This window comes from Quercus lobata, chromosome 5, assembly GCF_001633185.2.
Source record: "Quercus lobata isolate SW786 chromosome 5, ValleyOak3.0 Primary Assembly, whole genome shotgun sequence".
NCBI lineage: Eukaryota > Viridiplantae > Streptophyta > Magnoliopsida > Fagales > Fagaceae > Quercus > Quercus lobata.
Window position 1 is genome coordinate 81,752,677 of NC_044908.1, and position 8,554 is coordinate 81,761,230.

Below are 8,554 nucleotides of genomic sequence, written 5' to 3' on the forward strand. Positions count from 1 at the left end.
TAATATAAAATATTCAAAGCAAAATCACATTGTACACTTGATTGCTTTAGATTACTTTTCACTAAATACAATAGATAGTAAACATGTAATAAAATGTGTGTACAAACACGTCTTTAGTGGCGTGTGGTGATGACATTGTTGGGTCTGAAGGGAAAATAAAAGGGGTTGTGACATCTCTCACAGGTCATTTCAGCATAAGAAAATGAGGGCTGACCCAAAAGAATGTGCACATCAAAAGACATTGAAAGCTCACTTAATATATAAAACACTTGTAAATGTTTAGACCCCAAATTCAAAATTTACTACATAAGCTTATATTCAAACAATATATGTGCGGAAAGATAAATATAAGCTATACCCAAAATGCAAACTACTCTAAGCCATAATTTAATCACAACTCAGCAGTAATTAAAAGCAAAGAGTAAGAGATAGAGAGAAGCAAACACAAGATAACACCAACACATGTTATCGAAGAGAAAACCGAAATACTCGGCGAAAAATCTCTCCGCCGCCCTCCAAGTGGTAAAATGATCCACTAGAAAATCAATTGAGATACATGAATAGCAATAGACCCTTCAAGCCTAATCTACCCGATGCACCTAAGCCCTCCAAGCTTCTTGCTCCAACAAGGTTACGCCTAACCTTATCTCCTCTAGCTTGGGATCCCGCAATTAGCCCATTGCATCAACCAAAATGAATTGGTTCTCTCTTGAACTACTTCCCAAACACTAAGAACCTTCTCACAGCTATGAATGTGGTGAGGTAAGGATTTGGCCTAAGTTCCTCTCAAAGGTATGAAAATGGAGAGGGTGAGAGTAAAGGAATTTGGAGAATCAAATGTGTAAAATTGTGGATAAGTCAATCTTGTTTTTCTTTAGAGTTTCTCTCTCAAAATTCTCTCTAGAAGCTCTCTACATTTCGTGGGTTTAAAGGCATTTATAGTAGGATATGAGAGGAATGTGAAAAATCATTTTTCTGCAAAACAAGGTGTTCTGGCAAGTCACTCGCGACTGGGATGAGTTGCGAGTTCCAGTCGCCAAAAAATAAAATGGTCAGACTGTACTTCTTGTCCTGTAGTGATCCAGCTATCCTGACCCTTCAACTTCCTACATGCTCCACACGTGTGCCTGATTCTGGCGGATGGCCAGTCGCGAGTCAGTCGCAAGTTCCAGTCGCAAGTTGCCTCTTTGATGCACACTCTCTCACACACAACCCTTACATAATTGCCACCTAAATACAGGGTTTCTAAATGCTGAATTATCCTGACCCTTCAACTTCCTACATGCTCCACACATGTGCCTGATTCTGGCGGATGGCCAGTCGCGAGTCAGTCGCGAGTTCCAGTCGCAAGTTGCCTCTTTGATGCACACTCTCTCACACACAACCCTTACATAATTTCCACCTAAATACAGGGTTTCTAAATGTTGAATTAAAAAGCAAATTTGGCAAGAAATAAAGCCAACACATGGTTGAATAAATTCAACCTTACAGACATGTAATAAAGCTAACAGTAAATATTTCTCACTTCTCATTCATCATGTAAAAGCTTCTGGGCCAATTGAGAAAAGAGTTCATCACATCTCCCAATTTTTTTAACAATATTGTTCTGGCATTTGATAATTATACAAAGAGTGTGCTCTCAATAGTCAAATCTCGAAGGGATATAAATGCTGTGTAAGAACAACTGCAAGAAGATGATTCTCTTCGAATTTTAATTTCAACATTTACTATCATCAATCCTTCCATGTCCCCCATCTTTTGTGTACAAAGAGAACTCGAAAAGTGTAATAGCCATACTCAAAGATTTTGGGCTTTAAGTAGTACTCTAGTTGTCTAGCTTGTCACATGCCTAAATCAATTGACAAATTAATTGATATTGCAAGCCCATTAACTAATTAAAAAGTGCAGCCTATTCTAGTCCATTGATTTGAGTTGATAACAAGTTGGCTATTCATGCAACCAACGTTGCAATTTAGTTCCCAATGAAGCAAACTTGCTATGTCGGAATGCAATTCAAAATGGAAAACAATTGATGAGGAACGTAAGTGGTAGCCCACCTTGACGACCAAACTGTCATACAACATAATAATATAGTGGTTAGCAGCCTTAGATTTTGGGTAATCCCCATTCCCATAGGCCCATATAATGATTAGAAATGAGTAAAATGACGACTAATAAGTGTTTTTGAATCAAGTCAATATTGTACAAAGAATTAGAAATACCTTAACACACCTTCCTCTAATCGTGATGTCTTTGGCATGGTTCACACTTGTAAGAAATTGCACTTGATCATCCATGACTTCCATTAGATTGTTGTTTGTGATAGGGAATATATTAGAGACAATAAGCCTAACTTTAACCAAAGTCGACACATCCTTTATTTGAATTTTCCTGACAAAATTAACACTGCCTTCAATATGAAGTGACTCAAGTTTTGGAGCCACAATTTCTAGTTCTGGCAGTGCTATCATGTGCTCAATTACAATCATAGTGTTCAAATCCTTAGAGATTATATTGCACACTCCTGTACAGGAAAGTAATTTCATCATGTGCAGTTTAAGCCTGCCTTTTAACACATCCCTTATTACACCAACCCCAAAGCTCATATCCCTCAAATGCAGTTGCACAAGTGAATTCCAATTCACATAAATTCCTTTTTCTAGGGTTATTAGATAGTCATTCAAAGAGAGTTCACAAAGAAAGGGATTTGTATAGAAATTTAGAGGTAGAACATACTTGAACAATGTAAGGCTAAGATTTTCTACTCGGGCATCGACAGCGAAGCTACTCCAACTATCAACGTTTGGCTTATGATGTGGCTCGACTAAATTGTAATGGACATTGAAACTTTCTAGTTTTCTGCTAAGGTATTGAAACAGAGTATTATCAATAGCATCAGGTAAGTGACTCCTCCTCGTGTCTCGGAAATGGAGATAAGGAACAAAGCTCCACAGATTGCCCTATCCTCGTGACAATGCACTCATCCGTATGACATCCCTTGTATTGGATTCATCAGCCAAAAAGAAGAGGATGAGCTTTAGCTCATTTGATAAAACACTCAATCGATCTTCATCTACAGCGATGTCGTCTTCATCAAACATTGGTATTTCATCCAAAAATTTAGAAGTTTATGTAGAGAGCTTGGGGGCGATGGTAGAATCATCTTTCTGTGTAACGAAGAAAGCATGGCATTGTCGGAGAAAGTTTGTTTCTGTTTCATCCTCAGCCAGAGAGAGCTTGGTGGTGTTGATTAGGGTTTTGCGGATTGTAGGTAAGTCGCTCAATAGATTGGCTAGGTTTTCTTATGGTAGCTCGGTCGGTAAATCACTCAATCGATCTTCATCTGTGGCAGTGTCATCTTTGTCAAATAGTGGTATTTCGTCCAGAAATTCAGAAGTTTGTGTAGAAAGCTTGGGGGCTGTGGTAGAATCATCTTTCTATGTAACAGAGAACGCTTGGCAATGTTGGAGAAAGCTTGTTTTTGTTTCGTCCTCCTCAGCCAGACAGAACTTGGCAGTTTCGGTTAGGGTTTTGCAAATTGTAGGTAAGTTGCTCAATAGATTGGCTAGGTTTTCTTGTGGTAGTTCGTTGGGTAAATCACTCAATCGATCTTCATTTGCGGCGGTGTCGTCTTCGTCAAACAGTGGTATTTCATCCAGAAATTCAGAAGTTTGTGTAGAGAGCTTAGGGGCTGTGGTAGAATCATCTTTCTATGTAATAGAGAAAGCTTGGCAGTGTCGAAGAAAGCTTGTTTTTGTTTCGTCCTCCTTAGCCGGAGAGAGCTTGGTAGTGTCGGTTAGGGTTTTGCAGACGGCTCAATTAGTTATAATAACTTATAATTTTTAGTTGCAATAGAGGCATTAATACCAAATTGCATTAAGAAATTTTTTTGCAAATGCTTAAATTGAAGAAATTGTTGTAATAACTTGATACCAATTATTTTGGAATCTATTACAATAGAAATTTCAAAGTGACAGCTTATTGCAACAAATATATCATTACAATAAAATATATTATTATGTAATCTAATATCAATTGTTTTACCATCTATTGTAATGAAAAATATGAAACAATTATCTATTACAATGAAGATATCGTTGCAATAAGTTAACCCAAATTATTTTTGTCCTTTATTTTCAATCTATTGCAATAAAATTTATGAAATAATAGCCTATTGATATTCGAGGTAATAAATTGTTTATTGCAACAACAAATATATTATTACATCAAAATTGTCATTAAAATATTTAAAGTTTATTGCAATGAAATTTTTTGTAGCATAAACTTATTACTTCAAATTTTATTACAACACTTTGCATAAACTATTACAATGACTTTGATGTGACTGCAACAATTTTTTTCATTGTAATAAATATTTTTTGATGTAGTGTTAGTCTTACTACATTCAAGTATGTTTTACCTCAAAATCTATATTCAAATCCATTTCTTTGTGGACTCTTTTGAATGGTGCCTAATTACCCAAGAAAAGGGATTTTCTGTATATTGGAGTTCCCTTGAGCAATTGTATATATGAAATATATAAACTTCGGGACAATTGCATATACTTCATATAAAGTATATGCACAAGTTGAAATTGATTTTTTTTTAAGAGTTTGCAACGTAATTTTTAATTGTTTAACGACTTTAATCGTAAGTAGTTTCATGACAATGCTGCCAAAACTGGAAATTGTGGCCCCCAAACTTGAGTCATTCAAAATTTGGGACAATTGCATATACTTTATATAAAGTATAGCCATACATTGAAATTGATTTCTTGTGTAGGAGTTTGCAACGTAATTTGAGTGCTTAACTACTTTGATCGCAAGTAGTTTCATGACAATGCTTCCAAAGCTGGAAATTGTGGCCTTGAACCTTGAGTCATTGCAAATTGAGGGTAGTGTTGATTTTCTATATATTGGAGTTCACTTGAGCAATTGCAAATGAAGTATATGAAGTTTGGGACAATCATCCACGACCTCCATGATATTGTTTGTGTCCGGGATTACATTATTGACAATAAGCTTAGCTTTAAGCAATGCCATCACACCCTTTATCTCAATCTTACTTAGAAAATCAACACTACCCTCAATTTGCAATGACTCAAGTTTTGGGGTCACAATTTCTAGTTTTGGCAGCATTGTCGTAAAACTACTTACGATCAAAGTATTTAAACACTCAGAAATTATATTGGAGACTCCTAAACAAGAAATCAGTTTCAACATGTGCATACTTCATATGAAGATATGCTTAAAATACTAAGAAATTACATTACAAACTCCTAAACAAGAAATCAATTTCAACGTGTTCATACTTTATATGAAGTATATGAACTTTGGGACAATTGCATATACTTCATATAAAGTATATGCACACATTGAAATTGATTTCTTGTTTAGGAGTTGGCAACATAATTTCTGAGTGTTTAACTACTTTGATCGTAAGTAGTTTTATGACAATGCTGCCAAAATTAGAAATTATGACCCCGAAACTTGAGTCATTGCAAATTGAGGGTAGTGTTGATTTTCTGAGTAAGATTTAAATAAAGGATGTGACGGCATTGCTTAAAGCTAAGTTCATCGTCAATAATATAATCCCGGACACGAACAATATTATGAAAGTCGTGGATGACTGCAACTTCTTACAAATGTGTAGAATGACAAAGACATCACAGTTGGCAGATGGTGTGCTAAGGTATTTTTGACTGTTTGCACAATTCACTTTAATTGATAAATAATAAAATAAACTGGTATAAATTCATTTCAATTTAATTTTGTTTTGTTTCTTTCACCTAGGTTCTAAAAGGGCTGACTTCTAATTCAAACATTCAATAGTTCTAACTGAAATGTAGAACTTAATCTTCCTTTCTCTATTCTTCTAATTATTTAAATTTTGAGTTTATAACAAAAACAAGAGTTTGAAACTGTGAGAAAGTTAAGAAATTAATTGAAAAAAGGTTAGTGAAAGGTTGGGGGCGTTAGGGATTTGCTACTATAAATAAGACATAAGCATCAATTTATTAAAAAATATACATTATTTTGAGTTTAAAATATAGCCTCCGCTATCTTGAGTTTCAAGTGTTGTGAGAAGTCTTGTTTGTTTTGAACTAGAAAAAGGGATGTGATATGGAATACGGGACGTTGAATTTTAATTGTAATGAAATACTATTATTTCTATGATAAAATAGAAAGAAAAAAAAAATTTATTTTTCAAGGGGGCAAACTAACATTACAATTATAAATGAGACTATATAGTACTATATAGTATCTATAATGAGGTTTGGGGTAAATGGATGGGGGACACCTTGTACATAATAACAAAAAGTTCAAGTTTTACTCATTTACAATATTCATATACTTCATATGCAACCCAAAGTTTATATCCTTCATATACTTTATATGCAACCCCAATATTCATACATTTCATATGCAATTGATGTATAGTATGGTAATTTAACTATTATTAATTCCTTCCACCTCCACCCCAATTTACTTACACAAGTAGTGGCTTCAAATAGTGCCAGTTTTGCAGCATTTGATAAAGAGTATTCCATTGTATTTTTTCTTTTGATTATCTTTTTCACTAATTTGATTTGTTTTAATATAATGCATGCTTTTTTTATTACTTTCTTTTGTAGATGATTTTATATATAGGTTCCACTCTATATTCCCTCTTTGGGGGATACAATTCCATGTCAAATGGTGGGAAGAAGCTAAAACTGACAGTTTTGATCAAAAGACCATTCACATAGTTTCAATAACAATTAACTCTTTAAAATAACATGAGAACTCATAATCAAATTTCTATCTCGAAAAATAAAAACTAGTAATTTTAGCTAAAAGAGTTTTACTTCCCTTAAAACACTTTTCGACTCCTCCAAAAGTAAAAATAAGCAGGTCCCTTAATCTTCCTAAACATCTCAGATGTGCTGAGCATCAAATGCCCAGTAGCCTTAACCACCCTATCCAGCATAATAAGCTCATTCCCCGTATCTTGGAAAATAGTACAAAGTCTTTGCAACCAAATGTCCTAAATTAAATAATGACTAAGACCAACGCCCTTATCTATGCAGACTCAGGTGTAGAATGTTTTATTGTCATCCATCCATAAAAGCAAATTCCCCTTCTTCTAAGGTAAACTTTCCTCCCGTATAAATGGGAGAAGCGCCACAATGCGAAGGATCATCAGTTAGGCTTATTCTGACTAATAATTATTACAAAAATCTTATAAAACCATTATAGCCAAAATCATCTCTAGCCAACCTTCTCTCATTTGAGTATTCTAGCAACACCACAAATTACGATATTATTTGCTTCCAACAATGGGAAAGGAGCAGTCACATATGAACACACATTACTCCAAATTATGTTTTCCCATCTCTTAATCACCAATTGATTACGAATTTACTCTAGTTTTATTATTATTAGGTTGCAACTTGTGCTTATGCCAATGAGTTTGGGTCCAACTACATCATATAATCATTTAGTCTTCTCATTATTATTTCATATAAACTCACGCAATACATGTGAAAATATAATTATTTTATAAGAATATAATGTAAAATTTGTATGTTAAAGAATGAATGTCATTTAAAAGTATTTTCTATTTTTATAAGTTTTATTTAATGGAACATATAATATATTTTGCATAATTATAATATTGTTTTATATAAATGGAGAAGATGTTGTTAAATTTTTTTTTTTTAAATATATATATATATATATAAATATCATAATCGGTTGACTAATTCTAAACTAAAAAATAAGGAATTTGTTTATAATGTTGTTGACGTGAAACTAACCAATCATATCACTTTGTAGTTAGTAAATAGTATAGTTTAAATATTCTTTTTATATTAAAATTTTAAATGAAAACATTCATAAGATGCATTATTTAAAAGATCCTATTCTTTATTAATATTAATTTTTTTTAAATGATTAAACGACACCATGTATTAATAGATTTGGACAAAATAATTAAATTAACTCATTTAGTTATTTGTTAATAGATCTTACAATTGAAATGGACTGAATACTACATTAATGTGACTCAATATGAGCGTAAAAATAATAAATATTACATTTTAGCTTTTGGATATTATTATATAGATAAAAATTTTCACTCATACGTGTATACCCAATAATTCTATCTCCACAAGCTACTGGATGAGTTCAGCCGAGTCTCACCGAAAGGAATCATTTACCCAACCTCTCATCTTGCATGTACACAGTACGCAAGCCCAAGGAACCACTTTGTTGGCAGGTAAGGCCTGGCAAAAGTTTCAAATCTGGCTCCCTATCAAGAACCAGGGGCCAAAAATCATGTGTCATCCCCTTGACACGTGTCAACACCAACAAAAAGACCCCTGCGCCCTGGTTGAAACTTTAGCCCTTGACTTTTGATGGAAAAAACTAGCAAAATTCAAATACAACCTGAGTTGCTAGCTAAATTGCCTCATGCTAGATTTTTCTTTTCTTTGCAAAGTCATGTGAAGAATGAGAGGAGTCGACTATGGTCATTAAGCCTAATCTCAAGCCTAGCTTAGGTACTTAATAAG